The sequence below is a fragment of the Dendropsophus ebraccatus genome, chromosome 1, assembly GCF_027789765.1.
Source record: "Dendropsophus ebraccatus isolate aDenEbr1 chromosome 1, aDenEbr1.pat, whole genome shotgun sequence".
Taxonomy (NCBI): Eukaryota; Metazoa; Chordata; class Amphibia; order Anura; family Hylidae; genus Dendropsophus; species Dendropsophus ebraccatus.
This window is the reverse complement of record NC_091454.1, coordinates 204,102,821-204,123,885: the sequence shown is the minus strand read 5'-3', so window position 1 is coordinate 204,123,885 and position 21,065 is coordinate 204,102,821. Positions and strand designations below refer to the sequence as shown.

The 21,065-nt window shown below is 45.7% G+C and overlaps 1 protein-coding gene across 1 annotated transcript in view; it reads left to right on the top strand.

The window, feature by feature from the left end:
• Positions 1 to 21,065, top strand: part of ADAM9 (ADAM metallopeptidase domain 9) — an 87,460-nt gene that overhangs the window by 2,579 nt on the left and 63,816 nt on the right. The gene's annotated exons all lie outside the window — the stretch shown is intronic.

Genomic DNA, 21,065 nt, shown 5'->3' with positions numbered 1-21,065 from the left:
TTCTGCAACAGCTGGAGAGTCACTAGTTGGGGAATGCTGCTTCTATACAGCTGTACCCGATGTCATGTTACCTGTGGTTGTAGTGACGTCACTGTACGCTAAGGCGTGCAAACACATGGCATGACCCCAAAAGGGTGATCCTAATAGTCGCCAGGATGCGTGTATATGCGTTGCATATTAACCCTTGTGTACTGAGGCCGCAGTGTTTGTGCTGTTACTCAGTTGTATGACCTGCCTCATGGTGAACATGGCTGTGATTTGTGACAGGGTTTCCTGTCATTTTGTTGCTGTCATGCTTTATATATATATATATATATATATATATATATATATATATATATATATATATTATAATGCTTGTGACTATGAGGGAACCTCACACTGATGTAGCAGAGCTGGATCTATCAAAATAATTCATGTCTATGGTCATATAGATAATTATATAAAGGGATGTAGCAGAGCTGACTATTAGGACAGCTCATGTCTGTGGTCATATAGATAACTATATACAGGGATGTAGCAGAGCTGAATATATCAGGATAACTTATGTCTGTGGTTATATAAATAACTATATACAGGGATGTAGCAGAGCTGAATATATCAGGATAACTCATGCATGTGGTCATATAGATAACTATATACAGGGATGTAGCAGAGCTAAACATTAGGATAACTCATAACATCTGTGGTCATATAGATAACTATATACAGGGATGTAGCAGAGCTGAATGTATTAGGATAACTCATGTCTGTGGTCATATAGATAACTATATACAGGGATGTAGCAGAGCTAAACATTAGGATAACTCATAATATCTGTGGTCATATAGATAACTATATACAGGGATGTAGCAGAGCTGAATCTTTTAGTACGGCTCATGTCTGTGGTCATATAGATAACTATATACAGAAATGTAGCAGAGCTGACTATTAGGACAGCTCATGTCTGTGGTCATATAGATAACTATATACAGAAATGTAGCAGAGCTGACTATTAGGATAACTCATGTCTGTGGTCATATAGATAACTATATACAGAAATGTAGCAGAGCTGACTATTAGGACAGCTCATGTCTGTGGTCATATAGATAACTATATAAAGGGATGTAGCAGAGCTGAATGTATCATTAATGGGCTTTCCCTTATCAGGACAAGTCATGTCTGTTGGGGCGTATAGATATCCTAGAGATGAGTCTTCCTCTCATGGCTGCGTCTGCTGACCTGACCTCATTCCCCTTAGACGTGTCCACACTTTGTGGTTTTGACACTGATTTTACCACATGATCAGCATCACCGTCCATACACATGAATGGGGTCTCTAATCCTCCTCTCACACACAATGTAATATTTCAATGTGAAAATCCATCCATGTAACTTATTTTCATTGACTCCTGTCTGACCCTTATTATAGATCTGCCAATAAAAATCCTTTCTAGAAATTAATAGATTCCCCCCCCCCCCATTCCAGCTTGCACCCCCCGGGGCTTAGTTTTTTAGAAGCCATCTTACTGGTTGCTACGGGCAACGCGACTCTCTAAGTCTTACAGTGTTCTCAGCCCATAGACTACAATGGTTGAATGGATTCTTCTATTAGTCTCTGTTATATCCAGAACAAATTGATTCTCCCAAAGTGTAAGGTTTTGCTGTTATATTCTGTCCCACGGTGTCATGTGCGCTTCTGTCGCTTATATATAGCAACATTATGGCATCTGTCATAAATGGGAGCAGAGCTTTACCATATGACAACCAATATGGCGCTGTCATCATACCTTGCTTTACTATAATCATGACTGGAAAACCCACTAAACGTATCTGCCCCATACATACTGTGGAAAGCTTCCCGTATACACCCCATAAGTGGGGAAGCTGTAGTACCCCCATTGCTTAAAGGAGAAGTCCCATGGAATAAAAAAAAAAAAGCAGAAAGGCAGGGGGGTGCGGTAATATAATAAAGTATACTCACCCATCATAGTGCTCCATAGCGCTGTTCCCAGGTCCAGCTGACAGCCGGTGGCCTACTGCAGCTCTTCCAGCTGTAGCGTCACGTACCCAGCTAAACGATAGTCCACTCAGCCAATCAGTGACTGGGACAGGACACCCTTAGGACATCACACCAGTCACTGACTGTCTGATCGGGCAGTCGATTAGTCGTCCGTAACGTCGCAGCTGGAAGAGCCGGATACGTAACGTACCTGGATTCCTGCAGAAAATGATACCCGGCGGCCATCAGCGTTACCCGGGAGCGGTGCTATGGAGGCACAGGGACTGGTAAGAATACTTTAAGTTCCGGCAACCAACTCGCCAATCCCCCCGCCTTGCTTTTTCTTTTCACAGGATTTTCATTTTGACAGCAGTTCACATATTGTGTTTTAGAGCTATAGACTAATGGGGTGTTTTTGAAGCCAAAGCCAGGAATTAAGGATTTAAAGGAGGAGTCCAGCGTTTGCTAAAAGCAGTCAGTCCGCAGGGGGAGGGGGTAAATTGATTTCAAGTACACACTAACCTTTCCGCAGGCGCGGGATCCCCACTGGAAGGCATATCTTCCCCGAGTTGTGACGTCATCACAACTTGGGGGGTGGGGACATGCCTGTCCCGGGTGATGGACAGCCCACCCAGCTAATCAATTACTCGAGTGGCGTCCCGTCCCACTCACTGACTGAAATCACTTGAAATCAATCTCCCCCCCACTGGCTTTTAGCAATTGCCAGACTTCCCCTTTAATCTTTCCTTTATGACCTGTTCTGTTTATAGTCTGTTCCTGGCTTTAGCTTCAAAAATCTGTCAGATAAATCTGTCTGTGTAAAGGCACCTTACTAATCCCCTATGTGTCTCTTTTGATAACCTGCTGCCCTTGGTTACGACCCTCTAAGATGGGTCAGGCATGCTCAGTTCTACTGCAATCTCCAGTAAGTACTGCTAGTTGATCTGTATCATTCCCCTGGCCATTAAGGTGCATTGTTTTTGAGTGCACATCCCCTGTTTAAACAGAGATGTGCGTCCGACAATTATAGATTTTACCGCCACGCAAAAGATCCAAACAACCAACAAGCCAACCTTTTTTCCCCGCTTGTCATCTGATTGCTGACACACTTACAAGGGCCGTTTCCAGGAACACTCGTAAAGGACCTTTAGCCTTCAAGTAAGGGGGGTTGTGGGAAAAGTGTCTGCACTGATGCATTGGAAGAGAAGGGTGACGGGTCAGAGAGGAAACAGGAAGTGGTCAAATCCATGGGGGAGAATACAGTATAGGGATGTAAGTTACTTCACTAAACGCAGCACACTTGTTCCTCTTTACGTATATGTGTATGGTACACATCTGATTTTAACAACTTTGCTTCATGGCACAACCCATTTAAGTGCCATCTGTAATTTCCACTACAGTCTATTAAGTGCCCCCAGGCTGGCACTAGATATGTCTTTTTGTAGGGGAAAAAATCCTGAAAAAAACAACAACAAAAATGTGTATATGTGTGTGTATATATATATATATATATATACACAAAAAGATATGGCAGCAGCACTAGAGTGCTGCTGCCATATCTTTTTGTGGAATATCTACAGTACACCGGTGGACCCAGGTGGGACAGCTGGCACCTAATCATTGCCTTATCAGAGTGCTGCGGACTTATTTTGTATATATATATATATATATATATATATATATATATATATATATACACACACATACACATATATATATATATATATATATATATATATATATATATATATATAAATAAAAATGTGTATATATATAATAAAAGGCACTAGATAATGATATAAAAAAGACAAAATCGAGATATCTGATTGCAGTCATTGTATAGGAACGTTTATTACCTCCCCCTGGATACAAATCTGATGGACTAATGGTATAACATTTCCTTATATATAGAATAACCTTCATGTACTGAAACCAGAAAATCCCTTTAAGCAGTGACACATCCTCTGCTCCCGCAGACTAACTATTCAGGTTATTAGGAATCTGGGTGACAGTCCATGTTGGCGCTATAATAGTGGCCATGTTGGTACTAATCACCCATTTTTTCCAGCAATAGATCTGGCTATGAATCATCTGTAGAGAATTCTGAATGAGAAGAGGAAGAATATATGAGAATAATGATGAGAATGAGTGAGGTGCGGTGCCTGCTATCAGATGATGGCACTTTCCTTATCTGTATACACAGTGACTCATGAGCTGTATACACCAGTGTAAAAGTTATTTGTGGATTTGCATGTTGCTTTATACGTTTTACGAAGTCCAATCCTCCTCTGGCCCCCCCCATACACTTGTATCCACACTCTTTGCTGGGTGTACAGAGACTGATTTTACTTTCTCATGTGAATGTCGATTGTTCCCAGTTATCAGCTATTGCAGGCTAATCAGAGCAGTATACGGTAGTGTTTCTTCATTGGGACAGAAAACCATTGCCCCCTTGAAAGACTTTATACAGTTCCCATCTGTCTTATTTTATCTTCTTTCCTTCTTTAAAGGGGTACTCCACCGCTGATTAAAAAAAAAACTATCAATCAAACATAGTTTTCCCATTTACCATCCCTCTGGAATCTGTCTGCATTTGAATTTCCCGCTATTTGCAAGTCCCTGAAGCTCCAGTTGGTGGCTTCATTTTTTCTTCACTTCCTGATTTGGTCTTTCCCATAATGCACTTTGTCTCATGCAATGTCTAACTGACTCTGTAGAATCGTTAGATGGCTTACAGCTTGTTCAGCCAATGGGAGTAGGGATGGTCCGAACCTGTCGAGGTTCGGGTTCGTACGAACCCGAACGCTCGGCAGCAGATTCCCGCTATCTGCCTGCTCCGTGGAGCGGGCGGATACAGCGGGAGGAACGCCTGGAAAACTGGGATACAGCCTATGGCTACGGCTGTATCCCAGTTTTCCAGGCGGTCCTCCCGCTGGATCCGCCCGCTCCACGGAGCGGGCAGACAGCGGGAGTCATTACCCAGGGTTCGGGTTCGTACGAACCCGATCCGAACTCTGTTCGGACCATCCCTAAATGGGAGCTAAGCAACCTGTGTCATCTGACAAAGGAAGGCTGGCTTAACAGGGCTTCGACCTTTGTGTCAATGTCACAAAATGGCTGCCACAGAACAGCCTGGGGTCAACAGTTATTAGGTACGAATGAGTTTACTTCACTTCCTGGTAGGGGATTGAGGGGGGAAAAGATAGGGAAGGGGGGCAGATAGGTGACTGAAGTATAACTTTGTAGTGTGTGGAAAAAGCTTTTTGCTGGAGTACCCCTTTAAAGCGGTTGCAGGGCTTCAGACTAAAAAATTTACCTGGGAGCCCTTGGCTCCTAACCTGAAAAATTTAGGCGCCAAATAGAATATTTGGTCGCCAACATTTTAAACCATGTAAAATTAATGTTATGTTAAATGGGACTTATTGTGTGCAGAGGCCACGGCAGCATCCTCCTCCTTTAGATTCTCTCTTTTCTTAGTTTGAAAACGTTCAACATGGAAACTTGCAACCTGACAACCATATACAGTCTGACTCAGTACTTCAGCCTCACTTGGCTAGCCTTCTAATGAGGCTTACTCTTCTGAACTTGAACTTAAAGGGAACCTGTCGACCCCCGTGCCGGGGTGACAGGCTCCCAACCCCCCTATACTCACCTCATCACGCCGGGTCCCGCTTCTGAAGATGGTCGGGTCACGGAGATCTCAGCCGCTGCAGCCCGGCGTGCGCTGAGAGATGAGTCCAACGCTCATAGAGAATGACGGGAGAGTCCAGCGCTCCGTCATTCTCTATGAGCGTTGGACTCATCTCTCAGTGTGCGCGTCGGGCTGCAGCGGCTGAGATCTCCGTGACCCGACCATCTTCAGAAGCGGGACCCGGCGCGATGAGGTGAGTATAGGGGATTCTAACGGGGGGGTTGGGAGCCTGTCACCCCGTCACCGGGGGTGACAGGTTCCCTTTAAAAGCTTGCAACAGTCTATACATACTGAGCTAGACTTATGACTGCAGCCAGTGACCCCCCACAAGATGTGTATATAGATAGCTATATCTCTCACCTAGTGACTAATGCAAGTGACCCCCTACAATACAGACACCTGAGGGGCCCTGATAATAATAATTGTGCATATATCTATCTCCCAGTGTCTGCAGCCAGTTTGCCCTACACTTATAGATGGCCCCCTCCCCTTATAGATGCCCCCTCCTCCCCCCCATTATAGATGCCCCCTCCTCCCCCCATTATAGATGCCCCCTCCTCCCCCCCATTATAGATGCCCCCTCCTCCCCCCCATTATAGATGCCCCCTCTTCTCCCCCCCTTATAGATACCCCCTCCCCTTATAGATGGCCCCCTCTCCCCCCCTTGAAGATGGCCCCTCTTCTCCCCCCATTATAGATGACCTCCTCTACCCCCATTATAGATGCCCCCTCTCCCCCCCCATTATAGATGCCCCCTCTTCTCCCCCCCTTATAGATATCCCCTCCCCTTATAGATGGCCCCTCTTCTCCCCCCATTATAGATGCCCCCCCCCCCCCCCCCTTTCCTCTATGCTAAGCAGTATTTAAAAAAAACAAACACACAAACTCACCTGACAACCCGCTCCCCCGGCAATCCTCTTCTTCTTCAGGCGCTGTCCCCGGCTGATGCGCGGCTGCCGGGGGTGTCCCGTCCTATCCCCGGCAGCGCGTCAGTGAGCTCCCTGTACGCCGGGGCTGGGACTTCTGACACAGGAAGCGTCTCTGACGTGCGCTTCCTGTGCCGGAAGTCAGGGCCCCAGGCAGCTCACTGATGCACCGCGCTGCCGGGGATAGGACGGGACACCCCCGGCAGCCGCGCATCAGCCGGGGGCCCGGACTTAAAGAGACAGCGCGCCGCCGCCGGGGCCAGTCGCAAATGGCGCCCAGATTAATAAATCTGGGCGCCATTTGCAAAATGTCAGTCGCATTGGCGACCATTTTGGTCGCCATCTGGAGCCCTGGGTTGTCCCCCTGAAGACTTCTTCTTATCTGTCCCATTAGTACTGGCGGTTGGTCTCCCCTGCACAAGCATGCAAGGGGGATTGTGAGAAAGTGTGTGCTCTATTGCATGGCCACAACAGGGTCACAGTTGAAGGAGGTAACCAGAAAGTGATTAAATCCATTGGGGAGAACAACAGTACAGGGATGTAATTTTACTTAAAAGGATTTTCCCACAAAAATTAGATGTGCGCCACACACATATGTAGAGTAGTACATATGTGCTGTTTTTAAGTTTGAGGTAACAGATTTACCCTGCCCTATGGTGGCCTTTACAACTCCTTCAGGGGTGGTCCACCTGCTAAGCTATAGTGATGAATGGCTTACCTACTCACTTTCATGGTATACACTAATTTAAAGGGTTTTTTGGGGCAAACCTTCTAATCGGTCACTGTTTCAGGGTGCTGGGTGTTCCGTGTTGGCACCTCACCGATCGGTGACTAATATGTTATCCTGAGGAGGTTTTGCCAGGAAAACCCCATTAAATGGGACACAGCACTGTGGTCTACTGCACTATTGAGTGCATACCAGCAATAAGCAGCCGAACTGAGTCACTAGATGACTTGGGCTATTGAAGTGAATGGTGTTTGCCACAGTACATGTCAGCATCCTGCTCTATGCGGGATACCTGTGATGGAAAGCATAAACGCAGTGTGAACCCTGCCGTAAATTATACAAACTAATAGACTAGAATACATGTAACTATTTGTTGCATATTAGAATACATTAAGATCTTTAAACAGTAACCTGTTTACAGCAGCACAGCGTACTTAAGCTTTACCTACATCTAAATGGCCATGTGAGAGGCTACAAGGGTCACGTGAGGTATTTTCAAGCCTGATGAGAGTAATCTAACAATGAAATTACCATAGACTATCCATGATAAATTGTGACGACTCCTGTGAGTCACTAGAAGGAATTTCCTCCGGAGCTGTGCTCGGCATGTCTGGTTAGCTACTTTTCTCATCATACTAGACATGTGCCTTAAAGGGTCATTTCCCTTGCTGATGCATAGAGTATATACCCGGGACCCTCTTGCAGCCATTGCAGTATTACACTGTGGATTGTTACAAATCGGGAATACATTAAGTGGTATGGAGACCTGTGGACTGCAGCGGTCGCTCAGTAGTTAAAGGGCTACTCTTATTGTAGAATGTTGTAGAGCGGATTGAGAGTCAATAGTAGGATACTGGCTGGGAAAGTGTTAACCTGCAGCAGGAGCTTCTGAACCTGTCCAGTGCTGATAAATACAGAACAAGCCATTGATGCAGCAGAACACGACAGCCGCCAATGTGCATGGGAAAAACAATGGGAAAACAAACAAAGGCTTAGGGAGACCTGACACGTGACCTCCCTCCAAATACAGCCCCATAGGTTTCTGGAGGTCAGTAAGTGGAGCTGTGAGCTGATGATGTATACCAGATCACAGGGGTCCAAGCCTTTTATTGCCCCCTTCATTGACCAGGTGCCCTGGACCCTCCACAAGGGGCCATTGGCAGGTCTCTTATGTAAGGGCCACATAGGATAGAGGAGAAGGGGCCACAGCATAATCAATTGCACAGCTGGACCACACGAATGATTGCTGTATTATTCAATGCAGAAGATGCAGAATTTGGGAATATATATATATATATATATATATATATATATATAAACTATCTATAAATGTTATTTTGTGTAACTGCAGTTTGTGAGTCCTGCTTCCCCCACTACACATAGAGAGAGACTGTGAGGGTACTATTCCACAGAGCGATAATTGGCCGAATCGGCCCTATCTGGACGATTCTCATTCCGTGTAATACAGACAACAATCAGCCAATGATCGCTGTCATCGGCTGATTGTTGATATAGGTTCTGACCTATAAGTGTCGGCCGCCGATCAGGCATAGCTACGTGTAATAGCGGGTCCGCGCGCTCCGGCTTCAGATCGGCCTGTCTCAGCTGACAGGCTGCTCAGCCAATCACTGGCCGTGGCGGTCCCGACCAGTGATTGGCTGAGCGGCCTGTCAGCTGAGACAGGCCGCGCTGGAGCGCACGGACCCGGGGTGAAGCACAGAACAAGTGGAGCCCTGCAGCCTGGATAGGTAATGTATAAAGTTTAAACAAGGGCTGTAAGGACATCGGCAACGATGTCCCTGCAGCCCTTGTTAAACGATTATCGGGCCGTGAAATGGGCCCAATCAACGAGCGCTGATCTAGCAGATCGGCGCTCGTTTACATTTATTATCGGGCCGTGTAAAAGTACCCTGAGTCCTGCTTCCCTCACCACACAGAGAGAGAGCCTGTGAGTCCTAATTCTCTTTACCCCCTCTCAGTCACTGTGATTGACTGCTCTTACTGTATATGCACTCTTAGAAGAAATGCTGTCAGTCATTGTGTAGGAAGGGGAGCAGGACTCACAGCCTTTCTCTATGTGTGGTGGGGGAAGCAGGACTCACAGGCTTTCTCTATGTGTGGTGGGGGAAGCAGGACTCACAGGCTTTCTCTATGTGTGGTGGGGGAAGCAGGACTCACAGGCTTTCTCTATGTGTGGTGGGGGAAGCAGGACTCACAGGCTTTCTCTATGTGTGGTGGGGGAAGCAGGACTCACAGGCTTTCTCTATGTGTGGTGGGGGAAGCAGGACTCACAGGCTCTCTCTATGTGTGCTGGGGGAAGCAGGACTCACTGGCTTTCTCTATGTGTGGTGGGGGAGCAGGACTCACAGGCTTTCTCTATGTGTGCTGGGGGAAGCAGGACTCACAGGCTTTCTCTATGTGTGGTGGGGGGAGCAGGACTCACAGGCTTTCTCTATGTGTGGTGGGGGGAGCAGGACTCACAGGCTTTCTCTATGTGTGGTGGGGGGAGCAGGACTCACAGGCTTTCTCTGTGTGGTGGGGGGGAGCAGGACTCACAGGCTCTCTCTATGTGTGCTGGGGGAAGCAGGACTCACAGGCTTTCTCTATGTGTGCTGGGGGGAGCAGGACTCGGGCTTTCTCTGTGTGAGTTGACTAGGCAGGAGTCCCTGACCTCATTTGCGCAGCTTTCTATGTGAAAATACTAAATCCTGCCACAACCCAGACATGGTGTAGTATTTGGTAAGTTTCCCCAATCATGCTGCCGCTTTCAGATACAAGCTCTGTGCTGCCGCCATGTCTTTCTGTTTTCACAGGGACTGTAGAAGCAGCGGCAGTAGCTATAAACCTTGGAGTCCTTGAATCTTCCTCTGTTTGTGATGACCCTCTCTTCTCCATGGAGAGTGACCACCGAGCCTTCCTGACTCATAATGTTAACCCTTCCTCCTCATGTCCTGTCACGTTTCCGGTCCCTGTTCACACGAGGACCTAGGTGACAACTCCTGTGAGAGTACCGTGGTACCCCATAAGGATGACTTCCATTAGTCGGCCTTTTTATAACCTTTCTTAAGAGTATTGAGCCGGAGCAGGGTTTTAGTCTCTTCTTAGCACTTTATACATATTTAATCATTTACTAAAAATACTTTGTTGGGAAATGACTGCACATTTTATGTCCTTTCTTTCTGGAGAGATGCGTTGCCAGTCACCGGCTCGAGATGCGGATAATGCTATGTCATATAGGAGCAGTGCCCCACCAGATTGTACACCCCATCTCTTGTGACCCGCTGCCATGACTCATGGGCCAAGCTCCCACATTGCTTCATCTTATATCTCCCTGTGACCTTTATCAGGAGGCAGATAGAACATAGACATGACCAGAAATTAGATTGTCCTGATGGCACTGGGGTGACTCATAGAACCAGTTTACTGGCATATACTGTAATAGTATTATTGTGGTGCCTGTAAAACAAAGAGGCTTATTGCTCGCTGCCACCTATATATGAGGCCTGTAAACCAGAGGTATTGGAGAGCTGCACTTAATGTAATTAGCTATAGGCTTTAATGGAATGTATATAGATAGTGTTTAAAGCAGGGATGGGGAACCTTCAGCCCTCCATCTATTGCAAAACTACAATTCCCATCATGCCTGGACAGCCGAAGGCTGTCCAGGCATGATGGGAGTTGTAGTTTTGCAACAGCTGGAGGGCCAAAGGATCCCCATCCCTGATTTAAAGGCAATGTATAAAGACTGCAGTGCTTAAAGGGAATGTTTTACTGATCAGATCCAGATACAAAAACATGTTTATTTTTTATTGTATGTTAATTTTAGTACATTATTATGGGGGCTGCCATCTTTTTTTAACAGCATTTAGTGACTTGCTTTATGGCAGGCCTCATGGACATAGACATAATAAACATTAGCAGACCCTATTTTATGTAAGGGATACACGTGTGAGCATGCTTTGTTACCTCTTAGCTAAAGTAGGGGAAGGCTGAGCTGTGAGCGTCATAAATTGTCTGTCCTATGTAATGCTGTACAGGTCACAATACAGGAGCCCCCTATTTATCATCACGGATAGAACAGGAAGGCTCAGCTTAGGTTTAAGCCTAGCTGCCCCCTGTGCCTCCTCTGACACCGGCCCAGGCTAGGCCTATGTCAATGATGTACTTATATTTTGTATGCATTATTGCACATTCATACAGCCCGGTGTTTATGATCCCTGTATAGAACAATGTTTTTTGTTATATTTGTCTTAAGGGGATTAGATGGATTTAAGCCGCGTGCAGCTCATGTTTACAGAATATGCTATGTGATATTACTGCATGGAGCTTATTCAGTACAGGAGGATATTAGCCCCCGTGTCATCAGGGCAGCATGCTATTATATAGGCAAAGACCCTGCTGATAGATACCGAGAATGTTATCTCAATAGCAATAACAGCGAGTAGCATAAAACTGCTCATGCACATTATTTGACCACCATCTAATATGTGTGGGGGTTTCCAAATGATGGCGGATGTTATGGGAAAAAGTCGGGCAGCTGTTGTTTTTTTGTTTTTTTTGGGGGGGGGGTGATACACTGCAACCAGCGATGTCTGGCAGCGGCTTTCTCCTTCATTTTTGAAAACACATGAAGTTCAGTGTAGTATGTATTGTGTATGTGGGGGTTGGGAGAAAAATCGGTCAGACGACATTTATCTAATGTATGGTGTATATATGGTGAATGCATGGTGTATATATGGTGAATGCATGGTGTATGTATGTATGGCAAATGTATGTATGGTAAATGCATGGTGTATGTATGGTAAATGTATGGTGTATATATGGTGAATGCATGAATGTATGGTGTGTATGTATTGTAAATGTAGGGTGTCTATATGTTGTATGTATGGTGTATGTACGTATGGTAAGTGTATGGTGTATGTCTGATGTATGTATAGTGTATGGTGTATGATGTGTGTATGTATGGTAAAGGTATGGTGTGTGTATGTATGTATGTATGTATGGTAAATGTATGGTGTGTGTGTGTATATATGGTAAATGTATGGTAAGTGTATGGTGTATGTATGTATGGCAAATGTATGGTGTATGTATGGTAAGTGTATGGTGTATATATGGTAAATGTATGGTGTATGGTAAGTGTATGTATGTATGTATCGTAAGTGTATGGTGTATATATGGTAAATTTATGGTGTATGTATGGTAAATGTATGGTGTGTGAATGTATGGTAAGTGTATGGTGTGTATATGGTAAATGTATGGTGTGTGAATGTATGGTAAGTGTATGGTGTGTATATGGTAAATGTATGGTAAGTGTATGGTGATTGATAGATGACAAAGTGGTGATAATACTGTGCAGGAGCAAAGTTTAGTGTGACTCTTATATGATTCTTACTCTGGCATCAGCTGTCAGTCATCTGGATCTGACCCTGGTGCCAAGTATTATAAAGCAGGGTGTTATATCTATACAAGCAGCCATTAGCTAAGGGACAGCTATCATTTGTTTATCTTCCTATTATCTATCTGCATGATATACAGCTGACAGATCCCCTTTAATGCCTGACCTATAAAAGAGCCTTGCTACATGACTGGGGATATCAGCAATACCAGATGCCCCTGTGTGGAGCTTTTTACAGCTTCTCAGAGCTTTCTCTTGTATCAGTGTAAGTTTTCAGCCTCTGTAGGTAAATGTTTCCATTCACTGACAGCAAGTCCCTGGAGCTCACGGCAGTTTCATCCCTCTCATCACACAGCGGTCAGCGCCCCCTGCTGGCCCCCAGAGATCTGCGGCTCTGTAGTTGCGTCACACGTTTGTTTTTCCCCTATTCCCAGACTGATCTCGTGGTGTTGTTACTATTGGGGGAAAGTTGGTTTCCTGCCCAGATAACATAAATATTTCTTAGATCCCGGAACAAGGCCGGACAAAAACATTCCCAAAAAAGTGCGAGCTCCCGGCCGTCCCAGGGCTGCTGCTTCCTGACTACTTGGAGGAGACACACCGCACATGATCAGACCTCCCACCGTCACCCAGGGGTATTTACTTCCTAATACCGGACTGTTCTGCTTATACTTATAGGTTTGTGATTTTCTGTGCAAAGTCATCGAAGTGTCCAAATCCACAAGCAGGAAATAGTAAGATTGGGGAGATTTATCAAACATTGCGTAAAGTGAAACTGGCTCAGTTGCCCCTAGCAACCAATCAGATTCCACCTTTCATTTTCCAAAGAGTCTGTGAGGAATGAAAGGTGGAATCTGATTGGTTGCTAGGGGCAACTGAGCCAGTTTCACTTTACACCATGTTTGGTAAATCTCCGACCATAGTGTACAGAACAGTGCCAGGCTGGATTATAGTCACGGGAACCTTACTGATCCCCGATAGATCATCTCTAATTCACGTCATGTTTTCATCGCCAACACCAACTGGTGTCAGAAAGTTATATAGATTTGTAATTATCTTCTATTTAAAAATCTCAAGTCTTCCCATACTAATCAGCTGCTGTATGTCCTGCAGGAAGTGGTGTATTCTTTCCAGTCTGACACAGTGCTCTCTGCTGCCATCTCTGTCCATGTCAGGAACTGTTCAGAGCAGGAGAGGTTTTCTATGGGGATTTGGCTCTGGACCGTTCCTGACATGGACAGAGGTGGCAGAAGAGAGCACTATGTAACGCTGGAAAGAATACACCACTTCCTGTAGGACATGCAGCAACTGATAAGTACTGGAAGACTTGAGATTTATAAATAGAAGTAAATTACAAATTTATATAACTTGCTGACTCCAAAAAGAAAAACCCCCAGAATTGAGCTGCAGTACCTCATGTAAACTGAGAACAAGAGCAGTACAGTTTCTGAAAGAAAGTGGCCATGTTTTTTAAATCATTCCTTAAAGAGGTTCTGTACTGTAAGCAAACCCACTTTTTGGAAGGGTCCTGTTATAATAGGCAGTAGTAGTCTGGTAGGTTCTGCCCCAGGTGTCAGGGTGGCAGGTCCCCTTAAGCATTACATAGTGTCCATTCAAATGAATGGGTTATCTGGGTGATACAGGATGGGACAGGAGAGAGATGCTCTTTGTAGCCAGTCTCCACTCTGGTCAAGAGATCGGGATCCTGACCTCAGAACCAGTGTCTAGTAACCTAGAATTCCCTGATAGGGTACATAAATATGGACCACTTATGATCTAACCCCATAACCCAAGGGCCTTCTCCTCATCCCTCATCCTGTCTCTGGAGTGTCCAGCACAGGTTCTCGCCACCCTGTAAGAGGGGATGGGACTAAGGACCCTATAACAGCTACACGTCCACACTCAATGGTATATGGAGTCACACACACTTGTTATACAGTTGTTTACAGTTTTTGTGACCTTTGTATCATCGGCACTGAATGTTCCTGTAGGGATGGCGGACATTCTGACTTTAAGTACCATGTGACTAATACTCACATTGCAGTATAGTTCTCATACCATTCCTGATAAAAATCAACTAACTGTGCCCAAAGTCTTATACAGGAGGCGGCTAGTGTACCAGTCACACATAGGCATGGCAGTGGGCAGAGATGTATCTCTACCTGTGACCTGAAATGATGAATAACGTAGATAAGCAGATTGTATTCAGCTACTGCGAAGGAGAGTGACTGTAGGTGTAAAGGGGATTATGTAAAATGGCGTACTGGTAGAATATGGCGTACTGGTAGAATATAGAATATGGCGTACTGGTAAAATATAGAATATGGCAGCATGTTAAAGGGGAACTATCAGAAAGTTAGCTGAATCTAACCTGGTGATAGCCCCCATTGCACACAGGGCGCTGAGGATGCAGGTATGTGTCTTACCCTCCTCGCTGTTCCTGTGCTGTGAGCAGTGTAATGTATACATTATACCTCTACTGTGACATCACTGTGTGTATTATCCCTGTACTGTGACATCACTGTGTGTAGTATCCCTGTACTGTGACATCACTGTGTATTATCCCTGTACTGTGACATCACTGTGTGTATTATCCCTGTACTGTGACATCACTGTGTGTAGTATCCCTGTACTGTGACATCACTGTGTGTATTATCCCTGTACTGTGACATCACTGTGTGTAGTATCCCTGTACTGTGACATCACTGTGTGTATTATCCCGGTACTGTGACATCACTGTGTGTATTATCCCTGTACTGTGACATCACTGTGTGTATTATCCCTGTACTGTGACATCACTGTGTATTATCCCGGTACTGTGACATCACTGTGTGTAGTATCCCTGTACTGTGACATCACTGTGTGTAGTATCCCTGTACTGTGACATCACTGTGTGTAGTATCCCTGTACTGTGACATCACTGTGTGTATTATCCCGGTACTGTGACATCACTGTGTGTATTATCCCTGTACTGTGACATCACTGTGTGTATTATCCCTGTACTGTGACATCACTGTGTGTATTATCCCTGTACTGTGACATCACTGTGTGTAGTATCCCTGTACTGTGACATCACTGTGTGTAGTATCCCTGTACTGTGACATCACTGTGTGTAGTATCCCTGTACTGTGACATCACTGTGTGTAGTATCCCTGTACTGTGACATCACTGTGTGTATTATCCCTGTACTGTGACATCACTGTGTATTATCCCTGTACTGTGACGTCACTGTGTGTATTATCCCTGTACTGTGACGTCACTGTGTATTATCCCTGTACTGTGACGTCACATTCTGCATCATCTGTACAAGAGAGACTAAGAAAATCCTAATGTTGTCATGTTATGGAGTGAAGGTGGTCATGGTGGAGATGGGCCCCATGCTTAACTGTTACGCCTCTGCATGTCCTCTCTATATCTACTATAGCATTTCTGCTATCACGGTCATTGGTGATAAGTTTGACAACCTGGAAAACCATGTGTCTCACAATGCCTAATGCCCCCGCAGGCCAAGACTTGCTGCATGGCACAGTGACATATGGACTGGCTGGCTGTCCTGCTTGTTGAGCGAGCGTCTTTCACTCGGCTGAGTTTACTCAGTACATTTGGATTATCTTCACAGATGGAGAAATGATTCTGTTTAGTTATTACAAGCCAGGGATTTCACATTCTTCCAGCAGCTGTTATTGTAGGACAGGGTGGGCCGACGATTCCCCCCATAGGAGTGGGGTCGGGTCTTGTGTGGACAATGGCTCTTTTATCTGCTTGACCTTGTCTGTTAGCGCTTCCCTGAAGAGAGCTGAGATAGTCCTCAGCCCCATAATGGCCGTCATTGAGCCCTGGCAGATAAGGGAGGAATTTACTGCTTCTCGTTCAGTGGGTGAACACCGCCGCCGCATGAGGATCCTTCACCTTAGATAAAGGATTTTGTGGCTGAGAAAATGCCTTGTATGAACGGGAAAAATCATGTTTTAAAAAGTTTTTGAATTAATAATTTTTACTTTCTTGTGCCGCCGTTTAGAGGTATCCAGTGTTTCTGTCCCTGTGAGTAGCCTCAGCACATGACTGGGGACGCAATAATACAAGAGAGAAAACTTCCTCACGCACTTTTATGATGCTCCTTCCAAGGAGAAATATTAGTATTAGTCTCCCGGCTAGTCCTCTCTGCAGGAATCAGGCACAGATGGGTCCTGACTTGGCCTATTAATTCCCTAGTCATGGTTTGAGACATCTTAAAGGGAACATGCCAGTTTCCCATTGACGATTACATGAGAAAGCTGTACCTTCAGGCTGGCACCCGCCTCCTCCAGAGTGATTGACAGCCAGAGGAGACAGGTGGCCAGAGGATACTGCATTGGTTGGAGAGCAGGGCGGAGGTAATGACACAGATCGCCACAGTGACACTGTCAGACCATAGGTAAAAATAGTTTTTAAGAAAACGCCGGAGCAGTACACTCCACGCTCCCCTGGTGTCCCCCACTGGCCACAGCCACCTCCATTTCAGAGACAAACTCATCTTGGCAGTGACAGCCCGCTCAGCCAATCACTGGCCGTGGCACTGTCCCCTTTTGGTCAGCGATTGGCTGAGCAGGCTGTCGCTGAAGTGTCTCGGAAGTGGCAATGGCTGATCGTTTCTTTAGGCCCTTACCCAAAATGACCGGTCATCGACCACGCATCGCTACGTGTAATAGTGATGTACAGCCGGCGGCTGACGATTCTGCAAACAGTTTTTACATTACCTATCCACTATCCAGGGCTCCTCCTGCACTCTGAATACTTCCTCCCCAGTCTTGCGCACTGCAGCTTCAGAGCGGACTGTCTCATCTCAGCCGATTGCTGGCTGTAGCAGTCACAGCCAGTGATTGGCTGAGTGGCCTGTTAGCTCTGACCGGCGGCTCTGAAGCTGCAGCGTGCGGTACCAGAGAGGAAGTATGCAGAGTGCAGGAGGAACCCTGGATAGTGGATAGGTAATGGAAAAAACTGTTTAGGCAAAGGTTGCCCAGACATCGCTAACGATGTCCATGCAGCCCTTGCTAAACGATTATCAGGCTGTGTAATAGGCCCAGTAAATCTAGCAGATCGGCGCTCATTTACAGCATTGATCGGACTGCTATCGGCACCCTAAAAAACAAGGGTTCTTAAAAAAATTAAAAACAAGGCAAAACGGCACAATGACCTGTTATGAATATGGATGGAGTCACTTACAACGTGGGCACAAATCACAAACCTTTGACCTCAAAGTGATCTTTAGTATGACAACAATGGTCACTGTGACTCCATGTGACTGTATGTGGGCCGGTATTCCTGTAGTGGTGACTAAATCCTGAACATTACATGAGTCATGTTCTCCAGAAAATGATATGGGAAGTAAAGTCTAAGATAGAGGACTAAGAATAACACTACATTCTCCACATACAGCAATAGTTGTACATCTATATACGTATCTAGATCATATACAGTTATCGGTATGGGTAAATTTAGATTCAAAATTTTGCTGATTTTTAAATCCGAAAAATACCAGATGTCAAAAAATACATAGCCTATAGGAAGTGATCTCAAGGTGACCATGCACACTAAATAGGTTTTTCTGAATGTTTATTCACCCAGTAGCCGTTCGTTCTCATGCCCGCACATGCTTTCTCGGATCAGCTAATTGGGTGAGGGAAGCAGGTCGCTGCCAGACACCTTCGGCAACACCTCATCTCTAGGGATTTGATGGTCAAATTTGACATGCCTCATCCGTCTTTACCCCTGTATCATCTGTCACGTACGGCGTGTATTTTGGTCAGCATTTATGGCAAAAATAAGAGGTGGATCCGACTGAAAAAAAAACTATGGATACTTGGATCTACTTCTGGGCTGAGCTTATATTGATCAAAATACTATGTGTCCACACACTCCTATATACAAAAGATCGTGGGCTGGTTTTGCCAACATCGGCAGATTCAACCAACATGTGGGCCCTTTTTTTAGAATGTGGTTAGACCCTATAGGGTCAGCGTGTATTCATACCTTCTTATCTTCAAGAACCTCGCAGGACCACGTTGTTGTGGAACTGATGTTTGTTCTTGAGGGTGGCACCAGAGAACAAGCTCTATTCCTTCACTTTTTCCCAGTGGAGCATGAACGTCCGAAGTCTTCTTATACCTTTTAACAATTTCCCTATCTATAAACATTACTCTTCTCTCAGTCAAGATTCCCATTATATGGTGAAATTTGGACTCTCGAAGTCAGGGATGGTGCACCTTTGGATCTCCAGCTTCTGCAAAACTACAATTCCTATCATGCCCGTCCAGAGACATGATGGAAATTGTAGTTTTGCAACAGCTGGAGAGCTAACTGTTCCCCAACTCTGCTCTAAGCTGGTCTTTGTTGTTTCATGGATGAGGAATGAAGCCAAGTGGATCACCAGGAGATCGGTCAGGATGTATCCGATCACGAGATTAGGTTAGTGTACACAAGTACTTGGGGCTAAAGGGCAGAGACGAGGGTAGAACAGGTACCAGATGGACATTGCAAAGTACAAGGCAACAATGTTGAGGTCAAGATCATGGTCAGATTCAGGGGTCCAATCTAATAGTAGAAGTATTGCAATAAAAGTCTACAGGCCAGACATGGCTGGATTCTTTCCCTATTAATAGGGAAATTTTGGGGAAACAAGGCCTTCCCCCCCCCCCCCCCCCCCCCCCCCTAGTGACGGAGGTTCCAGGGACAATAGAGCATTTTGTTGTGGCCTACATCAAGACTGTAGCAATAATGTGAATGTCTATGTCCTGCGTTGGACGTATATTGTGGTTGTAGACTGGAGGCAGAACGTGCCTCCATCTATAAATAGTCCACAGCGAGAAGTAGGACAACTCAGCAGTGCAGGTACGTCTTGGCACCAGCAGCGTCCCTCTATGGTTGGCACCGCAGGATTACGACCTGAAGTTTATTTTTCCCCTTGTCCTGCCCGTCGCTGGCTTTCGTAACAGACTCGTCTGCTCTTTTCCAGACTGAGGGAAAATAACTTATTTAAGTATTTCCGCGACTGCAAGAGCCTGAAAGGATTACTTGTGCCGGGTGTTAGTCACGAGGGCCCGTGGTTTGGGGTCTTACAACGTTACACAACTGGCCAGTCCGGATTAGCACTGAACCGCACTTCTAAGTAATGTGATGTGTTTTTAGCAATGAGGCCTAAGATGTGGCTAGAAAGAGAGTTCAAGGCTAGGTGAGCACCCTCTAAGTAATATTCCCCTCTACTGATCACTGTAGGATCTGGACTTTTTAAAAATAGTCCATTTCCACTTCCTCGCTTTGGGCCCGATTAGATTCCAGTTGTGTTGTCACCTTCATCCGTTCTTTGGAGTTGGTATAGCAGAGTCAGCAGCGCGGGCCACTGGTTATCACATCCTAGATGTTTCCTCTGGCTGCAGCGAGCGGACATGAGCACCATCACAGCTGTCAGCAGACCCGCACATGGCCCCGAGCCGTCAGACTATTTTGGGTGATTCAGCTTTGTGGTGGGTGACAGGAGCTCTGGTGGTCACTGGGTGAGGGGCGAAACTTCTGGCATACATTATATTGGATTATAAATATACTAAGGCAAAGGGGCCCGTAACCACCCGCCACAGCAGAGGGTGCCACCTCGTTCTTATATCAGGCTGGTTGATCACAATATGTAAAGTAGTTTATTTTTTTTTTTTGTACATCATCTCTCGCCATTTCATAGTGACCGTTGTGCTGAGACCCCTACAGACCATTGTAACACACATGCATCAGCACTTTTTCGAGTACCCTAACACCTAGGGGGAGATTTATCCAACTGGTGTAAAGTAGAGCTGGCTCAGTTGCCCCTAGCAACCAATCAGATTCCACCTTTCATTCCTTGCAGACTCTTTGGAAAATGAAAGGTGGAATCTGATTGGTTGCTAGGGGCAACTGAGCCAGTTCTACTTTACACCTTGTTTGATAAATCTCCCCCCCTAGTATTTGTGAATTGTAGAGAAGCAGCCCCAGAGCGGAGAAGTGCTCTGCCAGACGTTCCTCTGAATTGCCGCCATGTAGTAGTACAGCTGACACAGGGGCATAACTACCACTATAGCAGCCATAGCAGCTGCTATGGGGCCCACTGCATCAGGGGGCCCCGATACCTGCTCCTGCAGTACTCTGGGATCTCTGAGCTGTCATGATTTGCAGCACCAGGTGGCTAAGCAAGCCTAACGGGATCTGCAAGTGTCCCTTTAACTGCAAGCACTCCTGAAGAGCACTTGCATTTATGAGTAGACTTGACAGCTTAGTGGTTAGTCGGAAAGGGGCTCAATCAAAAGTTTGTTATGGGACCCAGCCATTTCTAGTTAGGCCCCTGA